Genomic DNA, 22505 nt, shown 5'->3' with positions numbered 1-22505 from the left:
CTTACGAGGTTAAGTACACTCATCTTGAGAGGACGTGTTGCGCCCTAACTTGGGTAGCCCAGAAGTTGAAGCATTATTTATCATCTTATACTACTTACCTCATCTCTCGATTGGATCCATTGAAGTATATCTTCCAGAAGCCTATGCCCACGGGAAGGCTCGCAAAGTGGTAGATCTTGATCACAGAATTTAACATTGTCTACATGACTCGAACTACGATGAAAGCACAAACGTTGGCCGACCATTTGGCTGAGAATCCTGTGGATGAAGAATACGAACCTTTGATGACGTATTTCCCTGATGAAGAGGTAATGCACATTGATGAGTTGGAATAGATTGAAAAGCCAGGATGGAAACTTTTCTTTGATATGGCTGATAACATGAAAGGCGTTGGGATATGAGCGATACTTGTTTCTGAAACAGGGCATCATTACCCTGTTACGGCTCAGCTTCGATTCTACAGTACTAACAACATGGCAGAGTACGAGGCATTCATTTTGGTTTTGAGGATAGCTCTAGATATGGGTGTTCAGGAAGTCTTGGTCTTGGGTGACTCGAACCTTCTGGTGCACCAGATTCAGGGAGAGTGGGAAACACGAGATTTAAAACTCATACTGTATCGACAATGTTTACATGATCTTTGTCAGCGGTTCCAATCAATAGAATTCAGGCATATTCCAAGGATTCATAATGAGGTCGCTGATGCCTTGGCTACGCTGGTATCAATGTTACATCATCCTGATAAGGCTTATGTGGACCCTTTGCATATTCAGGTCCACGATCAACATGCTTATTGTAATGTGGTGGAAGAAGAGCTCGATGGGGAGCCTTGGTTTCACGATATCAAGGAATATATCAGGATGGGGGTGTATCCAGTACAAGCCACATGTGATCAAAAGAGAATAATTCGACGGTTGGCAAATGGATTTTTCTTCAGTGGAGGGGTGTTGTACAAAAGGACTCCAGACCTTGGGCTACTGAGATGCATAGATGCTAGGCAGACTACGGCTATTATGACCGAAGTACATTTTGGAGTCTGTGAACCGCACATGAGTGGGTACGTGTTGGCAAAGAAGATTCTCCGAGCAGGTTATTATTGGCTTACTATGGAGCGAGATTGTATCAGTTTCGTGCGTAAATGTCATAAGTTCCAAGTGCACGGAGATTTGATTCATTCTCCACCATCTGAATTACACACGATGTCTGCAGCGTGTCCTTTTGTCACGTGGGGCATCAATGTCATTGGGCCAATTGAGCTATCAGCATCAAATAGGCACAGGTTCATTCTGGTGGCCATAGACTATTTCACCAAGTAGGTAGAAGCTAAAACATTCAAGTAGGTAACCAAGAAGGCGGTGGTTGATTTTGTGCACTCAAATATCATTTGCCGATTTGGGATACCAAAGGTGATCATTACAGACAATGGGGCTCATCTCAATAGTCATCTGATGAAAGAGGTGTGTCAACAGTTTAAGATTACACATCGCAACTCCACCCTATATCGCCCCAAGGCAAATGGAGCAGTTGAGGCAGCCAACAAGAACATAAAGAAGATACTTCGGAAAATGGTGGAAGGGTCCAGGTAATGGCATGAGAAGCTGCCGTTTGCATTATTGGGTTATCGCACTACTTCCCGTACTTCAGTAGGGGTGACTCCTTATTTGTTGGTGTATGGCACAGAAGTAGTGATACCCGCGGAAGTGGAAATTCCATCCCTTCGAATTGTCGCGTAGGCTGAGATCGATGATGATGAGTGGGTCAAAACTCGCTTGGAACAATTGAGTTTGATCGACGAGAAAAGATTGGCAGTAGTGTGTTATGGCCAATTGTATCAACAAAGAATGGCAAGAGCATACAATAAGAAGGTGCGTCCATGGAAGTTTGAAGTGGGTCAGTTAGTATTGAAACACATTCTTCCTCATCAGGCTGAAGCCAAAGGCAAGTTCGCCCCGAACTGGCAGGGGCCATACATCTTAACTAGAGTGTTGTCACATGGCGCTTTATATTTAACAGATATAGAAGGTAAGTGTGTAGAAATGGCCATCAACTCCGATGCGGTCAAGAGATACTACGTATGATTTTCTTTGGTTAATTTATATTTGTTTGTACTTGGCATATCTTTGAAGATTTAGAATGAAGAAGGCATTTTGTTCTGCTATCTAAACACTTTATTCTTTGTTATCCCTTTGATCCTTATTTATTTTCTTTCATACCCCTCTTTCGGAATCAATAGCGAATATCAGAAATACAAGCGTGAAAGATAAGTAAAAAAGAAGAGAAAAAGAGAAAGAAAAAGGAAAGAGAAAAAAAAGAATGAAAGAGGAAGAAAAGAATAAAAAAAAAGAGAAAAAAAGAAGAAAGAAGAAAGAAGAAAAGCAACAAAAAGAGAAAAAGAAAGAAAAATGAGAAAAGAAAAGAAAGAGAAAAGAGAAAATCACAACAACAAAGTAATTTCTATGACATGAACTACGTTCGACCTGATTCCTGTCAAGGATACGTTGCCAGCCTCACGGTTCGGTCCCATCAAAATAAATATCCAAAAGTCCCCAAACAAGAAACTGGGGCAGAAGTTGTGGTTGTTGTAAGAAATCTGATTCCGAAAGTTGTTATTTTTGAACCCATTCGAATTGTTTTGAGCCTTCTATACCCTTTCTTTCTAATCCCGTCCAAAAGCCCACATTACGGTCCAAAGAAAGACCTTCCGATCAGTCTTCGAGAAATGCCAAGTCAAGCAGGTAGAGGTGATTCATATTAGGGGCAACACTCTGGTCCAAACAGGGAAAAGAAATAAAAAATGAGAGAGTCTTATTGGCGAAAACCCTCATGGTCACCATAAGGCGACGAAAGCTAAGAGAAATAAAAATGAGAGAGTCTTATTGGTGAAAACCCTCATGGGCACCGTAAGGAAACAGGAGAAGAGAGAAATAAAAATGAGAGAGTCTTATTGGTGAAAACCCTCACGGGCACCTTGAGGCGAAAGTGAGTTGACAGATGAACGAATGAGAGAGGTATGCTGGTGAAAATCTTTCAAGGCACCGTAGGATGAACAAGGTCAGGATTTTGGGTGAAGAAATCAGGTTATGAAAATTCTGGGACAACAAAGTATGGCAACGGAAGGTTGGTTGGTTGGACAAACTGGGACGATTAATCTGAAGTGAATGTCATGATTATTGGTGCCAGCTGCTCTACTCAGATAAGTCTCTTTTCTTTTTCCTTTTCAGATAGTCTTCCAGTTTTGGATTTTCTTATCCTTAACTCTGAAAGTCATTGCATTTCATTTATTTTGGGTTTACTTCTCTAAGATGTTCCCAATGTCAGTACTGTTTAAGCAAATAAGAAGGAATTTCAAAGCTCACTACCAGCTTCAAGATTGCAAAGCATGATGCGGCCAGAGCATACCAAAGATAGCATGGTGTAAAGTGGGATAAAGTGCCAGCAAAAGTTCCATCGGCAAAATGATTTAGTAATTTCATGGGAGATGCAGAGGTTCAGTTAAAGGGGGTCAGAGGTGTGAAAAAATGGTTCGGGTATAGAACACTCGGGTCATCCAAAGTCATGGAGGTTTGAAAGTCAGTCGGAAAGTTAAGCGGTTCAGGGCCAGTTTGGGGAAGCCAGTCAAAACAAAATAATGCAGCAGAGAGACCTTCAGCAAGAATGCCATCAACTAACCACCACATTTTAAACTGACAAAATGTTTCTTTGATTAAAACAGGGGCAAGAAATTTTAGTTGTTTGGAGAAACCCTCCGTGGAGAAAGGCAGTCACCAAACAGGTTTGACTTTTGATTTTTAGGGCCCTCCTGGAAAATGGGACCTAGCGTAAAGTTCACAAATAGCGTAATCTAGTATAAATGTATCCCAAAGGAATATAAGCTGGTTTAGAAGTTTGCATGTTCGCGATAAGATTCAATTAGGAGTTTTCAGGACCCTCCTGGATAATGGGACTTAGCTTTAAAATTTCGATTAGATAGCAACATTTAGCGTAAATTTTGCTATAGGGTAGTATAATTCAGCCATAAAAGTTATCACTCTTAAGATAAAATTTGACTTTTGATTTTCGGGACCCTCCTGGATAATGAGGAGTAGTTTAAAGACCCCATTAGATAACAAGATTTAGCATAAGTCACACCTTTAGAAGATATAAATTAGATTTAAAATTGTCGTTTAATTAAGAGTTGTTAGGACCTCCCCTGGATAATGGAACACTCGGGTCATCCAAAGTCATGGAGGTTTGAAAGTCAGTCGGAAAGTTAAGCGGTTCAGGGCCAGTTTGGGGAAGCCAGTCAAAACAAAATAATGCAGCAGAGAGACCTTCAGCAAGAATGCCATCAACTAACCACCACATTTTAAACTGACAAAATGTTTCTTTGATTAAAACAGGGGCAAGAAATTTTAGTTGTTTGGAGAAACCCTCCGTGGAGAAAGGCAGTCACTAAACAGGTTTGACTTTTGATTTTCAGGGCCCTCCTGGAAAATGGGACCTAGCGTAAAGTTCATAAATAGCGTAATCTAGTATAAATGTATCCCAAAGGAATATAAGCTGGTTTAGAATTTTGCATGTTCGCGATAAGATTCAATTAGGAGTTTTCAGGACCCTCCGGGATAATGGGACTTAGCTTTAAAATTTCGATTAGATAGCAACATTTAGCGTAAATTTTGCTATAGGGTAGTATAATTCAGCCATAAAAGTTATCACTCTTAAGATAAAATTTGACTTTTGATTTTCGGGACCCTCCTGGATAATGGGGAGTAGTTTAAAGACCCCCTTAGATAACAAGATTTAGCATAAGTCACACCTTTAGAAGATATAAATTAGATTTAAAATTGTCGTTTAATTAAGAGTTGTTAGGACCTCCCCTGGATAATGGGACCTAGCTTTCAAATTCTTAGTAATACTTGGTAATATGATTTAGTTTTACACTTACATGTGTGCCCAGCCACCAAGCTGGGGCAGAAAATATTCTTTGTTTTTGTCTATTTCGTTGAAGTCAGGAGCCCGCCTGGAGAGCACGGAATGCATTTCAAGTTTAACAGTCAGGAGCCCGCCTAGAGAGCAGGGAATACATTACAAGTTAGCAGTCAGGAGCCCGCCTGGAGAGCAGGGAATACATTTCAAGTCAGCGATCAGGAGGCCGCCTGCAGAGTAGGGAATACATTTCAAAGTTCAGCAGTCAGGAGCCCTCCTGGAGAGCAAGGAATACATTTCAAAGTTCAGCAGCCAGGAACCCGCCTGGAGAGCAGTGAATACATTTCAAGTTAACAGTCAGGAGCCCACCTGGAGAGCAGGGAATACATTTCAGTTTAGCAGTCAGGAACCCGCTTGGAGAGCAGGGAATTCATTTCAAAGTTCAGTAGTCAGGAGCCCGCCTGGAGAGCAGGGAATATATTTCAAAGTTTAGCAGTCAGGAGCCTTCCTGGAGAGCAGGGAATACATTTAAGTTCAGCAGTTAGGAGCCCACCTGGAGAGCAGGGAATATATTTCAAGTTCAGCAATCGTGAACCCGCCTGGAGAGCAGGGAATACATTTCAGTTCAGCAATCAGGGGCCTGCCTGGAGATCAGGGAATACATTTCAAGTTCAGCAATCAGGAGCCCGCCTGGAGAGCAGGGAATACATTCAAGTTAGCAGTCAAGTGTCCATCTGGAGAAAAGAAAAACATCTCAAAGTGCAGTTGGCAGTCAGGCATCCACCCGGAGAAAAGGAAAACATCTCAAATTATAATTCAAGGCGGCAACAAAGGAATTTCACCGGGAGAATACAAGTCAATAAGGCAACAAGAACCACAAGAGCAAGTTTGAAGATATAGATAAGATTTTGTAATGCATGGATCATAGTCTAGTCTAGCTTCTTTTTATTTTATCATGGTGTAATAAGGGGATGCAGTAAGCAGTAGTAGCAGCAACAACAACAGTGAAATCATAGCTTCATGGTAGTCCCAGCTAGCAAAACATCCCGAACTACACTGACCTGATTCCTTTATAGCCAAGGATATGTGGGCAACCTCGGAAGTAGGGTGGGGTCAAATCTTTCAAAATGCTTCCCACGGAGTATTCAAATGGGCAAAAATCGCTCGTATCCGCTCACTTTATCTTTGCACGAAAATTCTTTGTGTTTCCGGGAAATGAGGGGCAGCTGTGAGCACGTGATTTTTGCCTTATATGAATTACTCCTACAGAATCCCAAAGAAATAGATTTTTCGTTTAATCATTTACCATTTTGGAAATTTTTGTGGATTTTTCTTAATTGTTTGCATTTGTCTGTGCACGTTTATTTAATTCATGAAAAAATATATAAAAAATATATTGCATTTGCATTTTGGATTTAATTTTATATTTCTTAGATTAATTGGTAAATTAGGTAGTTTTCTTTAAATTTGGTTTTTAATTAGTAGTGTTAATTATTATTTAAAATCAATTAGTATTTTTGATAGATTAATTTAGTTTTAGGATTTAATTTAGGTTTTAATTTTAATTTTGAAAAAAAAAGAGAGAAAAGAAAAGAATTTTGAAGAAAAATGAATTGAAAAAGAAAAGGGAAAAAGGAATTGAAGAAGTCAGATAATTGGGCTTCCTTTAATCCTAATTTCCTAAGCCCAAACCAAATACCCCATACCTGCCAACCCAGCCCAATACCCGTCCCTACCTGGTCTAGTCCCACCCTCAATAGCTAAATGACACCGTTTTACTCATTAAAATCCCAGCCGTTGATCTCCATTGATCAAAGGCTGGGAACTAATTCCCCCAAGCTATAAGAGTGTCTGAATAACGCACCCCTACCCCCTCTCATCGTCGCCACACACCCTTAGAGAATCCCTCGCCGCCCCCGCCGTGAGCCGTCTGCCGGAAATCGTCTCCGCCGGCGGCGTTGCTCCAATCGACCCCATTTTTACACCATAGATTCCTCTCCTTCTCCTCTTTCCAAATCTCCAAACCCCCTCCCTCGAATCCCAGCCCAACCTCTCGAATCTTGAATCGAAGAGAACGACCAAAACCCTAAATCATCCAATCGGCCCCAAAATAACACCCCATAATCACCATACCCCCTCACACCTAATCCACCGTTGGTTTCCCTCGAATCTGTCCAATGCTCCTCGAATCACAAATCTAGGGTTCGAGCCCTAGAAGTCCTGGACGAGTTCGTTCATGCAAGGATATCCTTTAAAGTTTCCTTAGCGTTCATGGCCGGTTTGGTCCCAGAATAACGTTGCTTTCTTGTTCTTCGCAAGGAACAAGCAGATGACATTATTTGGGGACTAAATCAGAATGTTAATCGCGAGTTCGAAGTGTAGGTTGGTGAGTTTCTTATTTCTTATTTCATTCTTATGTGCTTTCAATCTTCCTTCCTCCTCATTTTTTCTCTTCTCCTCCGGTTAATTGAATTGATACTTGAACAAGGTTTTAGCTAAATTGAATACTGTCTGTTTATTGCTCTTTCAGTGTTGCTTTTCCAAGTTTTATTTATGATTTCTCGGTTTGTTTGGTTTGTGTCAACAACATGTTTAATGTCTAGTTTTACTTTAGTTGTTTAGCCATTTAGTTTAATTAGGTTTATGTGATTAATTAGTCGTTTAATTACTAAACAACTGTTTTCCAAGCTTTTCTCAGTGAATTCTTTTCTCTGTTAAAATTCAAAGGTCTGGTCTATTTGGGAGATATCTATTAAGTTCAGAGTTTGAAAACCCAAATATGGGCTGATAATACAGGCCCATGGTTTGGGCTAGTTTTGAATTAATTCAACCTTGGGTCAAGTTTGACCCATTCTAGGTTTTGAAGGGTAATTAACCAGGGGATTGAGGGATAATTTGGGTAGTCTAGGTTTGGGAATCTTTTGGTAACTGCCTAGGAAGCTTCCTAGAAGCTGAAAAGAGCCTTACTTGGCGGACAAGTCAGTAATTGGGGGACTAAGTAGCAAAAAGGAAAACTAAGAAAGGTCTAAAATGAAAAAACATAGATGATATTTGCTGCCCCAGTAACTTGCCTATAAAGGCGTTGTTACTTGAGGCTGAAAAAAGGAGGAAGGACCCCAAGAGAAATGAAGAGATACAAAATTCTAAAAAATCAGAAACAGCTGAGTTAATAAATACTTGAAAATTCTGGCCTTTTGGGTAAAAAAATTGGTTTAATCCTGCAGTTTAATCCTTCAATTTTGAAACCTTCAAAGTGGTTGATTTATTTTGTATTTAAAAGATGATTTGAGGGTTGCTTGACTACTGTTCCATTGCTGAATTTCTGGGCTGATCCTGCTGTTCATTTCTTCTTGTTGAATCTCTGTTGCTTCTTCTTCTTAACTTCTAACTAAGTTTCTGGTCTATATTGCTGTATTCAGGTACATGTTCTTTAATTCTTCCTAATGTAAAGCCTGATTCGAGTTTGATATGGAAATCTGGAGCTTTGGAGCATAGCGTTAACCTATTCTTTTGATGTAGTTTAGCTTCATTCTTATTTTAAATCATGAGTTATATGGTGCATGTTTTTTTTGCTGCTTGGTGACAGTGTCCCTTAAGGGTCGAACTCGGATTGGAATTAGCAAGAGACTCAATTTTCTGTTAGATGTCTCATAATTAAATGTTGGTGTTGTATAATTGAACCTTTATCATGGTGTTTGATTTTGAGCCATTATGAAAGCTTGATTAACAGTCTGCCTAGTCAAGTCAGTAGTTGAATTTGTCCATTCAACCATGATTAGTAGCTTGCATAGTCATATCTTGGACTCTCTTGCTTTGCGCCATAGTCGAAGTTGTTGTCAGTATGTTTAGAAGGCATACATAACTCTTTACCACATGGAGATTTCCTAAGTTAACAACGTGTTTGAATCTATGATCCCATAGGGTTTTGCTTGGGATTTTATGTTATTAAACCTGTTACTTAAGACCTATTATAATCTTCATGGTTTGGACTTTAAAGTAAAAATGGAATATTGTGCAATTGGTGTCATTAGAGTAGTTGAATTCGAGAATTGATTCTTTTTTTTGAAATGGTGTCATGGCTTGATGATGTTTCACCCTTTTACCTTATTGCTTTACTTGTTTAATTATTGACGTAGAGTCAGCTTTTAGTCCCAAATACAAGTGAACGTTATTTTTTATGTTATTAATGGAACTCGATCCTGAATCCCAACTTTGTGACAATGGGCTGCCTTCAGAAGTTGGGCTCTCTTTAGGCTTAATGTAGGCTGCGAGGAATTAGCAACCGGACAGCCTGACAAGTTTGATAAGTTATTGGGCCTCACTTCTGGCCCAGGCTTTGGGATAGTTTGGACCTTGTGTAATGTCTGTCCATCTGTTGAATGAGTCGAGTTTGGGATTTCCTTTAAAGTAACTTTAAGTTCTTTTAAAACCGTCCTCCATTAATTAGCTAGATTTTTTTTTTAAAAAAAGTAGATTGGTGGCGTGCCATTTAGCAAATTTTCCATGGCCCTCGCAAAGTTGCAAACGCGTAGTTGCTTTAGGTGCGTCATTTTAATAATTTACCTTCCTAAACTTGGGTGCGCATTTATGTGACCCAAATCCAAATCTCAACAATGTTAGATACAATATGTCGAGGACTGTGGGTGCATTTATGTGACGTAGCTCAAGTCGTGTTTTTGATAACGTTGAAATCTTCCTAAAAATGATTTAATGAAAAGAGGTAAAAAGGTAAAATCTGCACATAAGTTCATAATCAGATAACTAAGCCAAATATAACAGTTAAGCGACCGTGCTAGAAACACGGAACTCGGGAATGCCTAACACCTTCTCCCGGGTTAACAGAATTCCTTACCCGGATTTCTGGTTCACGGACTATAATAAAGAGTCAATCTTTTCATCGATTAGGGATTTGAACCGGTGACTTGGGATACCATAAAATTATCCCAAGTGACAACTCTGAATTTAATAAATAAATAAATCCTGTTTCGATTGTCACTTTAAGTTGGAAAAAAAACTCCCTCATCTACCCTCTCCGGGGTGTAGGAAAAAGGAGGTGTGACAATGACGGTATCAACCAAACCCCCATTCAACTCAAAAGCAATACCTTGGGATTATGTTGCCGAGGCTCGGTGAAAAGGGAACACTAAGATATAGGAATCCGACACCGCACAAGGAATGACTAGAACTGGAATAGTCTATACACCGGAACATTTGGGAGGATCAAGTAAGAATGCCACTACTAGGTAGCCTATCATTGAGACTGGGCCATATGACATGTGGAGGAAAGTATAGGCAAAGGAATACTCTGTTGTTGACCATCTGAACAAAGTCCGTGCTTAGATATCTATCATGTCACTATTATAAAATTCCGAGGCACACAACTTAATAAAAATACTGAGCGAGGCTTATGTACCCAATAATATCACTGGTAGAAAAATGGCCAACATGGTCGATCAAGTGCTGGAGAGCCATAAGATTATCTTCCACGAAGATGAGCTACCGCCCGAAGGTTTGAATCACAATTAGGCATTGCATATTATAGTGCAATTCAAAGACAAGTTCATTGCTAGGGTCCTGGTTGATGGAGGATCGAGCCTAAATATTTGTCCATTGGATACTCTGAAGAGGTTGGACAAAGGTTTCCATGAGATATGAGTGGGAAGCATGAATGTGAAGGCTTTCGATGGGTCTTAGAGGGCCACGATCGGGGAAATCAACCTTTGCTTGTAAATGGGTCCAACTTGGTTCGACGTTGAATTCCAAGTGCTTGACATACCAGCCTCATACAATCTTCTATTGGACCGACCATGGATCCATGCTGCTGGAGCCGTGTCTTCCACACTACATCAAGCCGTGAAATTCGAATGGATCCGTCAGGAGGTGATTATCCACAGAGATGGAAGTAACCCCATTTACACTAGTAAAACCATCCCTGCCATTGGACATAAAAAATGCTAAGAGGGGAAATCTATCATCACATAGAATGTGTCAATGCCATCGAGAAGGATAAGTGATGGAGTAGCAAAATAGAAAGCATACTAGCATGGTCCGAATATGAACCCGACAAAGGGTTGGGAAAGAACCTCCATGGTATCACCAAGCCAATACAGTTGAAAAATCATGGTACCACTTTTGGGCTCAGATACCAGTACACATGGAAAGAGTATAGGGAATGGTCTCCTCCATGGCGTGGACCATATTACCCTCTTGAGCAACCAGTGCCACGCTTGGAACAAGCTTTTCACCAAGCTGACACAATATGGGGAACTGCAGAAGAGGAAGCATTAGCTGGGTTGAAGAGTCTGTTCTTGGAAGACGAGGACATGGATTGCAGTGCCATAATTGAGGAGGAAGAGGAAGAAGGCCTCACTATTTAGACTGTGGAGAAGGGAGCTTCTCTCTGGAACTGGACCTCCACACCATCATGAGCCCGCCGAGTCCCCGGGTAGCTCGGCAGGATTTACCTCTATAGCCGTTTTAGGCATTTAAAATTTCCTGTAGTTTCGTTTTAATCTTTACTTGATTCAAAATAAACGCTCGATTCATCGAGCCCTATTTTGTCTGAACAATTTCTCAATTTTTAATCAAATGCATTTGCTCTTTATTATTCACCACTATCTTTACACTTTTTCTTTCCACAATGCTATTATTACTTTTCCTAATAAACCAGTGACTGTGACACGTAATGGGGCAATGCAACATGAGAACAACGACTCAGAGGAAGAAGATGAGATACCTGAGGAAATTGTTAGGGAAGTTGTAAATTTTGAGAATAAGCCTAAGTCCCACCTGGACGAAACAGAAGCAGTAAATTTGGGAGAGGCTGAGATCGTCAAGAAGACCTGCATCAGCATTCACTTGCCGCCAACAGAAAAGAAAGAGTACATTTGTATCCTAAAGGAATATGAGGACATCTTCGCATGGTCGTATGTTGACATGACCGGTTTGAGCACTTCCATAGTAGCTCACAAGTTGCCCACTAATCCCATGTGTCCGCCAGTCAAGCAGAAACTCAGAAAATTCAAACCAGACATGAGTCTGAAAATCAAGGAGGAAGTTACCAAGCAGATCAAAGCCAAAGTTCTCAGGGTGGTTGAATATCTAACCTGGTTAGCTAACATTGCGCCAGTTCTAAAGAAGGACGGGAAGGTCAAAGTATGTGTTGACTATCAGGATTTAAAGATAGCAAGTCCTAAAGACGATTTTCCACTTCCAAATATACACATCCTGATCGATAACTGCGCCAAGCATGAACTCCAATCCTTTGTAGATTGCTTCGCGGGTTATCACCAGATTTGGATGGATGAAGAAGATGCAGAGAAGACAGCTTTTATTACACCGTGGGGTGTGTACTATTACAAGATGATGCCATTCGGTCTGAAGAATACTAGGGCCACTTACATGAGGGCCATGACAGCCATCTTCCATCATATGAAACACAAGGAAATAGAGGTGTATGTGGATGCCATCATTATCAAATCCAAGAGGGCCGCAAGTCACAGAGCGGACTTGAGAAAGTTCTTTGACATGCTAAGGAGGTACAACTTGAAACTAAACCCTGCAAAGTGTGCATTTGGGGTTTCCGCAGGAAAGTTACTAGGATTCATTGTCAGTCGCCGAGGGATCGAGCTTGATCCATCTAAAGTCAAAGCTATTCAGGTGTTACCGCCACCTAGGAGCAAAAAGGACGTGATGAGCTTCCTAGGACGTCTCAATTATATCAGTCGCTTCATAGCACAGTCCACAGTCATATGTAAACCCATCTTCAAGATGCTGAGGAAAGATGTCGAAACAAGCGAGACAGAGGATTGCCAGAAAGCTTTTGATAAGATCAAGGATTACCTACCACACCACTAGTTCTGGTCCCGCCAGAACCACGAAGACCTTTTCTACTCTATCTATCTGTATTGGATGGAGCCTTCTGATGTGTTTTGGGACAACACGATGAGACAGGAAGAAAGGAGCAAGCCATATATTACCTGAGTAAGAAGTTTACACCTTATGAAGCATGGTATTCTCTACTTGAACGCACTTGCTGCGCTTTGACCTGGACAGCCCAGAAATTGAGGCATTGCTTCTGTGCCTACACTACATATCTCATATCCAGGATGGATCCTCTGAAGTACATATTTCAGAAACCCATGCCTACTGGGAAGTTGGCTAAGTGGCAAATACTACTAAGTGAGTTCAATATCATCTATTTAATTCAGAAGGCGTTCAAGGGACAAGCATTAGCAGATCACCTTGCTGAAAATCTGGTGGGAGGAGAATACAAACCCTTGAAAATGTATTTTCCTGATGAAGAAGTGTCATTCGTAGGAGAAGACATTACTAAAGAATATGACGATTGGAGGATGTTCTTGGACAGAGCCGCAAATTTCAAAGGAGTAGGCATTGAAGCAGTTTTGGTATCATAAACGGGCCAGCATTATCCAGTATCTGCTAAACTTAGATTTCCTTGCACCAACAATATGACAGAATATGAAGCCTACATATTAGGGCTCAACATGGCAGTCGACATTAACATTCAGGAGCTGTTGGTAATCGGTGATTTAGATTTTCTTGTGCACCAGGTATAAGGAGAGTGGGCCACCAAGAATTCCAAGATATTGCCATATCTGTACCACATGCAGGAATTGAGAAAGAGGTTTACAAAGGTATAATTCTGACATGTGCCCAGAATTCAGAATGAGTTTGCCGATGTATTGGCCACCTTGTTATCTATGATACAACATCCAGATAAGAATTATATTGATCCCATTCTGGTAAGATCCATAATCCACCGGTATATTGTGCTTATGTTGAAGAAGAAACGGATGGAAAGCCTTGGTTCCACGACATCAAAAAATACTTATCAAAAGGAGAATACCAGGAGCATGCAAATTACACTCAGAAATGCACGCTCCAAAGATTGTCAAATCACTTCTTCCACAGCGGAGGGAACTTGTACATAAGAACTCCTGATTTGGGCATACTAAGATGTGTTGACGCAAATGAAGCTTCTAAGCTACTTGAGGATGTGCATCCTGGGACCTGTGGTCCGCACATAAATGGTTTCATCGTGGCTAAGAAGATACTCAGGGCAGGTTACTTTTGGATGACCATGGAGACAGATTGCATTCAGTATGTCCGCAAATGCTTTCAATGTCAAGTGCATGCCGATATGATAAAAGTGCCGTCAAACGAGCTCAATGCAACAAGATCACCTTGGCCATTCACCACCTGGGGAATGGACGTTATTGGTCTGATTGAGCCCGCTGCTTCAAACAGACACAAATTTATCCTGGTAGCCATTGATTACTTCACAAAGTGGGTAGAAGCTACATCTTACAAAGCTGTAACCAAGAAAGTCATCGCAGATTTTGTCAAGGATCGTATTGTTTGCCGATTTGGAGTTCCCGAGTCTATTGTTACTGATAATGCCGCCAATCTCAACTGTGATATGATGAAAGCTATGTGTGAAATTTTCAAAATCAAACACAAGAATTCCACAGCCTACAGACCTCAGAAGAATGGAGCCGTAGAAACCGCCAACAAAAAACAATAAGAAGATACTAAGAAAAATGGTAGAGAACTACAAACAGTGGCATGGGAAGTTACCCTTTGCTCTATTGGGGTACCGCACCACGGTTCACATATCAACTGGGGAAACTCCCTACATGTTGGTTTATGGTACCGGGGTTGTCATCCCAGCCGGGGTGGAGATTCCTTCTTTAAGAATTATACAGTTAGCTGAACTTAGTAATACAGAATAGATAAAGAGCCGCTATGAACAATTGGACCTTATCGATGGAAAGAGAATGTATGCAGTGTGTCATGACCAACTTTATCAGAACAGAATGTCCAGAGCTTTCAACAAAGGAGTCAAACTAAGACAGTTCGCACCAGGTCAGCTGGCACTGCAGAAAAGCTTCCCATGTCAAGATGAAGCCAAAGGGAAATTCTCTCACAACTGGAAAGGTCCATACATGGTTAATAGAGTACTAACAAGAGGAGCACTCAGAATTGCAGAAATGGATGGAGAAGTCTTGCCAAAACCGATAAATTCAGACGCAGTCAAGAGATACTATGCTTAGATATTTCATATTTCCTCATTTGATGTGATGCAACTATGCTTGACCTGATTCCCATTTAAGAGGGATACATAGACAGTCTTATGGGTTCGGTCATATTATAATAAAATTTTCATTTCCCCCAAGATCAAAAACCGGGGAAGAATTTTGAGGAGGGTCCTCAAAATTCCAGAGCAAGTTCGGCCAATGCTAAAGCATGCCGGGAAGTCAGTATGGTAATTTGGTCAGCATGCCCATAAGTATTTAAAAGTTTTTATTAAAATTGGCCAGTTCTACTATAAAATGTAGTCATCAGTATTTCGCGTATAGGCAAGCCTGTAGGGCATTTTTCAAAGCTTGCAATTCTGAAACTGTTTCTATGACTTAATGTTGTTCTGGTCTTAACAGGCTTTAAAAAATCAATAGGCAACTGCTAGGGTCATTATTTTTGAGTTTATAAAAATAAATTTCTTAACTTCTGCATATTCACCTAGACATCCTGCCTTATGATACTGTTTAATAAAAAGCCCTTAATTGTGCTTGAGTCATGCTGTTTATGTGCCTTGTTTGAGGAGGAAACTTTGAGCCTCTAATTGCTCCCTTTTATCTTATGTGCTAAAAGTTCTAATTGTTTTGCCTGTCGTCTTAGAATTTTAACCTTTAAAACCTTAGGGGTCTGTCTAGAACCACCTATAGGTAGAGGTCCTAAATCCCTCCAGGACCATTAAGAAGGGACGGGTAACAGCACGCAATAGAGAACGCTGACCAACACTCGCTTTGCATGACCACTAAGGGGATGGGAAGGGTAGATATGAGATATGATGACTACGCGCTAATGTCACGTATAGCCCCTCATTGAGGAGTGTTTACTAGACATTGTGTGGGGTGATCCTATAGGCTAATCAACCTAGGACTCCTCCTTTTCCAAAATTCCTTCTTCTATATAAAACCTTTGTTTTATACAACTTGTTCAAAAAATCTTTATCTTATTACTTGAGTTACCTAACTTGCTTTACTTGTAACCTATTTGATTCAACTGTTTAGATGGACTAATTTGTGAATATAAGTTCAGTCGGGACCCACAATTGTGGACCAAGAGGGGTGCCTAACACCTTCCCCTCGAGGTTATTTCGAGCCCTTACCCTAATCTCTAGTAATGCAAACCAATCCAAGAGTTAATCACTCTAGGTACCCTAACGCACCATAACTCGTTAGGTGGCGACTCTTCAAATACCCAATTCCCAAAAGGAAATAAGTTATCACACCCCATGGAATGTCAAAACCCGGACCTCTCTCCGCGGAGGGAAAAAAGGGGCACGGCATATAGACTCGTGGGAGGATAAGGATTCTAGTAATGTGATTTTTATCGAAATCCAAAACGTGGGCATAGGGGTCGGGTTTGGCTAATTTCGGGATTTTCGATGTAATTTGATTATTTTCGTTTGGGATTTGTTCCTTTAGCCTATTTTGATGTTATGCTTCTTATTTTTGATAGACTCAGGGCGAGTTGAGGCCGATTTGAGAGGAAAAGGCATCGCGGGCTAGAGTTTGGACCAGTTTGAGGTAAGTAATGATTGTAAATATTGTTCTGAGGGTATGAAACCCCGTATTTCACATTGTTGTGCTACTTTGAGGTGACACACACGATAAATGACGAGCGTGGGGTTGTGCACCATTGGGGATCGTGACTTGGTCCATTCTATACAACTATTAAGTCGCATATTTGATTGAAAACTATTTGATATTATTGTGTTTTGGAAAGTATTACTATGTTTGGGGCTAAATGCCGTGTTTGGGCATTGTGTCGACTGTTTGGACCCTTAGGGGTTTTTACTACTATTTCTCACTATTTTTGGTTTAATATTTACACTCAGTCATACTATGTTTTTATTGATTTCATAACTCGGTTCTATTTACTCCATTTTGATTCAATAAATGATATTTTGAACCGAGCACCTATTTTACTGTTAGCCCGAGTGGCTTGAGAAGTTTCTGATTGAGTGAGGTCGAAGGCCTATGTTGCGAGGATATCATGGGATCGGGCTGCGCGCCATAGCGTGCTATACTGATTTGTGATATATGATAGGCCGAGGGCCTAATTTATTCTGCCACGAGATGGCTTGTGATAGCGCTTGGGCTGTAGGAGCCCCTCCGGAGTCTGTAAACCCCAGTAAGAGCGGTCACCTAGTGTGAGTGATGTGATATTGCCCAAAGGGCTGTTATTGTTTCATGTTGTTGCTCGAGTGGCTGATTACAAGTGATTGTGAGGTAGTCCGAGGGGCTGGTTCTATTGATATTATGCCCGAGGGGTGGTTTATGGTACATGTTTTTCCCGAAGGGCTATTTACGTTTCTATCATCTTACTCATTGTTTTATTCACTTGTTGAAACTATTGAAAGATGTTTTAAAAGAAAAGGGTTTTACTGAAACTGAGTTGTTTTTACGAGACAGTTGATTTCTGGACTATTTTGGAAATGTATTGTATTTGTTATTGTGCTATGACGTTAGAATATCTATTTTCTTACTGCTCAACTACTTTTACTTTTATTACTTACTGAGTTAGCATACTCACATTACTCCTTGCACCTTGTCTGCAGATGTAGGAGTCTTGGGACGCGATAGTAAGTGCTGATCAGTCTTCCAACAGGTCTCCGGAGTTGGCTAGGTAGTTGTTTGGCATTCATAGCCTTGTACTTCTCCTTCTTATCTTACTTAGATTGTCTTAGTATTTTATTTTTGGACTATGTTAGCCTTTCTTTTTCTTAGATGGGTTTGTTGTTGCTCATGACTAGTGACACCCCGATGTTGGGCTTGTATCGTATTTTCACACTGGTTATCTAAACTTATATTATGAAATTTTTTGTTAATTAATGGCTTAAAAATGGCTTTTATGGAATAATGGTTCGATTGGAAATTGTGTCAGCTGTCCTAGTTTCATGATAGGCGCCATCACGACCGGGTCGATTTTAGGGTCATGACAAGTTGGTATCAAAGCTAGGTTAGTAGAGTCTCGCGGATCGGCACAGAGACGTCTATACTTATCCTTGGGAAGCTGCAGAACCTTTTAGGAAGAACTTCATATTCTTGAATTCCTGTCGTGCGAATATGTTGATTCTAGTACTAAACTTCTGTTATTCTACTCTCTTACAGATAGTGAGGACACGTGATACCAGTTAGGATGGACGACCACCAGTACCACTAGTTGGGGCCACCAAAGGTTGAGGACGCAGTCGAGGCCGTGGTAGGGGTAGGGGTACAGCCTACATAGTAGCTAGGGAAGCACCTGCAGATCTACTAGCCGCCCCAGTTCAGGATCAGGTCCCAGTTGCGGATGCTCCAGCAGTACCAGCTCAGGCACCGACTATGCCTATTGTTATCCCAGGCCTTCAGGAAGCCTTGGCCCAGATTCTATCAGTGTGCACTGGCCTGGCTCAGGCGGTCTTAGTTACTGCATCCGCAACTACTTCTCAGGCCGGGGGAGGCACTCAGACTCCCGCCGCTCGCACACTTGAGAAGGTCGTGTAGGGACTTAAGATACCGGGGGCACATCCAGCCTAGCCGGTTGCAGCTGCTCAGGACTATGTAGCTCCAGTTATGTCGGAGGACGAGCAATGAAGATTGAAGAGGTTTGTTAGACTTCATCCTCTAACTTTTAGTTGTGCAGAGGGCAAAGATGCCTAGGGTTTCTTGGATAAGTGTCAGAGGATGCTTTAGATCACAGGTATATTGGAGACCAGTGGGGTCTCGTTTACTACTTTCCAGTTCTCCGGGGTTGCACTTAGTTGGTGGGAGGCTTACGAGAGGCGTAGGCCGGTTGGAGCAACGCCCCTTTCTTAACAGCAGTTCTCCCTTCTCTTTCTGGCGAAGTTTATACCTGAGTCTCGCCAGGAGGAGCTGTGCAGGCAGTTCGAACAGCTTTGTCAGGGCGACAGATCTGTTTCACAGTATGAGATACGGTTCTCTGAGTTGGCTCATCTTATGTTCTAGTTGGTTCCCACAAATCGAGAGAGGATCAAGAGGTTCATAGATGGCCTCAATTTCCAACTTCGGTTGCGTATGACCAGAGAGAGAGTATCTGGTGCTACCTGTGATGAGGTTGTTGACATAGATCGACAGATTGAGATGGTTCATAGTCATGAGAGGTTTGAGAGGGAGGCTAAGAGGCCTTGCGGTTATGGAGGTTTCAGTGGTGCTCCTCATGTGTGTCAGTTTTAGCACGTCAGAGGCCGTCCATTTAGGCATGCTTATTCAACTCGCCAGGTTATCGTGGGGCATCATCGGGCCATGGTTCTCACAGTTCTCATCAGGGCCACTCATCACTTAGTGCCTTTCCAGCACAGAGTTCATCCCGTGCTCCATCAGTTTAGGGCTCTTCCATGCCAGGTTCTTCTACTAGTCATCTCGGTGCTAGGGGTTCTTTTCAGTCCCCATCCCCAGCACCAGGGGGTTGTTATGAGTGTAGAGAGTTGGGGAATATGTGGATACAGTGTCCTTGTCGTCTTGGGGGTTGATCTTACCAGAGGAGTCAACCCTCAACTTCAGCACCAGTTACTTCACCACCCACCTAGCCAGCTAGGGGTGGAGGACAGTCAACTAGGGGTCGCCTCATAGGAAGAAGTTGATCAGGTGGTGGTCAGGACCGTTTTTATGCACTTCCAGCTAGACCTAATGCTATTGCCTTAGATGCTGTGATTACAGGTATTGTCTTAGTTTGCCACAGAGATGCCTCTGTGTTATTTGATCCTGGTTCCACTTTTTCATATGTTTCATCGTATTTTGCTCGTTATTTGGATAAGTCCTGTGAGTCTCTTGTTTCATCTGTTCGTGTATCTACTCCAGTGAGCAATACTATTGTTGAAAACTGTGTATATTGGTCGTGTGTGGTGACTATTGGGGTTTGGAGACCCGAGTGGACCTTCTGTTTCTTTGTATGGTCGATTTTCATGTAATATTAGGCATGTATTGGTTATCTCCATGTCGTGCTATTTTGGACTATCATGCTAAGACAGTGACATTAGCTATGTCGGGTATGCCATGGATTGAGTGGCGAGGTTCGACTGATTTTGTCCCCAGTATGGTGATTTCATTTCTGAAGGCCCAGCGAATGGTTGGGAAAGGTTGTCTTTCATACTTAGCTTTCGTGAGGGATGTCAATGCAGAGACCCCTACCATTAATTCAGTCCCAGTAGTGAGGGACTTTCCGAATGTGTTTCTTGCAAACCTGCCGGGCATGCCACCAGACAGGGATATTGACCTTGGTATTGATTTGGTGCCGGGAACTTATCCCATTTCTATTCCACCGTATCATATGACACCGACAGAGTTGAAGGAGCTGAAGGAGCAACTTCAAAAACTCCTTGATAAGGGATTTATTTGGCCTAGTGTGTCACCGTGGGGTGCGCCTGTTATATTTATGAAAAAGAAGGAAGGCATTATGAGGATATGTATTGATTACAGGCAGTTGAACAAGGTCACAATCAAGAACAAGTATCCTTTGCCTCGTATTGATGATTTATTTGACCAGCTTCAGGAAGCAAGAGTGTTCTCCAAGATTTATCTCTGTTCAGGATATCACCAGTTGAAGATCAGGGACTTGGATATTCTTAAGACAACTTTCAGGACATGATATGGTCATTATGAGTTCCTTATGATGTCTTTTGGGCTGACCAATGCCCCAGCAGCGTTCATGCATTTGATGAACAGCGTGTTCGGGCCTTATCTTGAATCATTTGTGATTGTTTCCGTTGATCATATTCTGGAGTACTCACGTTGTTAGGGGGAGCACGCCGAGAATTTGAGAGCTATATTGCAGTGGTTGAGGGAGAAGAAGCTTTATGCAAAGTTTTCCAAGTGTGAGTTTTGGCTCAGTTCAGTGTCTTTCTTGGGGCACGTGGTGTCCAGTGAGGCTATTCAGGTTGATCCAAAGAAGATAGAGGCGATTCAGAGTTGGCCCAGGCTGTCCTCAGCCATAGAGATTCGAAACTTTCTTGGTTTGGCGGGTTATTACCGCCGGTTCATTCTAGGATTTTCATCTATTGCATCACCTTTAACCAAATTGACTCAAAAGGGTGCTCCATTTAGGTGGTCGATTAGTGTGAGGCGACCTTTTAGAAGCTCAAGACTGCATTGACCACAACTCCAGTGTTAGTTTTGCTATCAACTTCAAGTTCATATACAGTGTATTGTGATACTTCGAGAGTTGGTATTGGGTGAGTGTTGATGCATGAGGGTAGAGTGATTTCTTATGCTTCTCATCAGTTGAAGCCCCATGATAAGAACTACCATGTTCATGATCTAGAGTTAGCTGCCATTGTTCACGCGTTGAAGATTTGGAGGCATTATTTGTATGGTGTGTCTTGTGAGGTATTTACTGATCATCGTAGCCTCCAACACTTGTTCAAGCAGAAGGATCTCAATTTGAGGCAACAGAGATGGTTGGAGCTGCTAAAGGACTATGATATCACTATCTTGTATCATTCGTGAAAGGCCAATGTAGTGGCCGATGCTTTGAGTAGGAAGGCGGTGAGTATGGGCAGTTTGGCATATATTCTTGTTGGGGAGAGATCTTGAAGTTGATGTTCAGGCCTTGGCCAATTGGTTTGTGAGGTTGGATATTTCTGAGCCCAGTCGGGTCTTAGCTTGTGCGGTTTCTCGGTATTCCTGGTTTGATCGCATCAGAGAGTGCTAGTATGATGATCCTCATTTTCTTGTTCTTAAGCACAGAGTTCAGCACGACGATACCAGAGATGTGACTATCGGTGATGATGGGGTATTGTGGATACAGGGACGGATACATGTGCCCAACGTAGATGAACTTCGGGAGTTGATTCTAGAGGAGACCCATAGCTCACGGTGTTCCATCCAGCCGGGTGCCACGAATATGTATCAGGATTTGAGATAGCATTATTGGTGGAGGAGAATGAAGAAGGATATTGTGGGATTTGTAGCTCGGTATCTCAATTGCCAGCATGTGAAATATAAGCATCAAAGACCGGGTGGCTTGCTTCAGCAGATAGATATTCCAGAGTGGAAGTGGGAGCGGATAACCATGGACTTTGTAGTTGGACTCCTACGGACTTTAGAGAAGTTCGATGCTATTTGGGTGATTGTGGATTGGCTGACCAAGTCCGCGCACTTTATTCCTTTGTGTACTATATTATTTAGAGCGATTAGCAGAGATTTATATCCGAGAGATTGTTTGCTTGCATGGTGTCCTAGTTTCATCATTTCAGATAGAGGTACTCAGTTCACTTTGCATTTTTAGAAGGCCGTGAAGCGAGAGTTGGATACTCAGGTTGAGTTGAGCACAACTTTTCACCCTCAGACGGATGGACAGTCCGAGAAAACTATTCAGATATTGGAGGCATGTTGCACGCTTGCGTCATTGATTTTGGAGGGTTATGAGATCAGTTTCTACCGCTCGTGGAGTTTGCATAAAACAACAACTATCAGTCGAGTATCTAGATGGATCCATATGAGACTTTGTATGGGAGAAGGTATAGATCTCCAGTTGGTTGGTTTGAGCCGGGCAAGGCTAGGCTTTGGGGA

The sequence above is a fragment of the Nicotiana sylvestris genome, chromosome 8 (genome assembly GCF_000393655.2).
Source record: "Nicotiana sylvestris chromosome 8, ASM39365v2, whole genome shotgun sequence".
NCBI lineage: Eukaryota > Viridiplantae > Streptophyta > Magnoliopsida > Solanales > Solanaceae > Nicotiana > Nicotiana sylvestris.
This window is presented reverse-complemented; position numbering follows the sequence as displayed.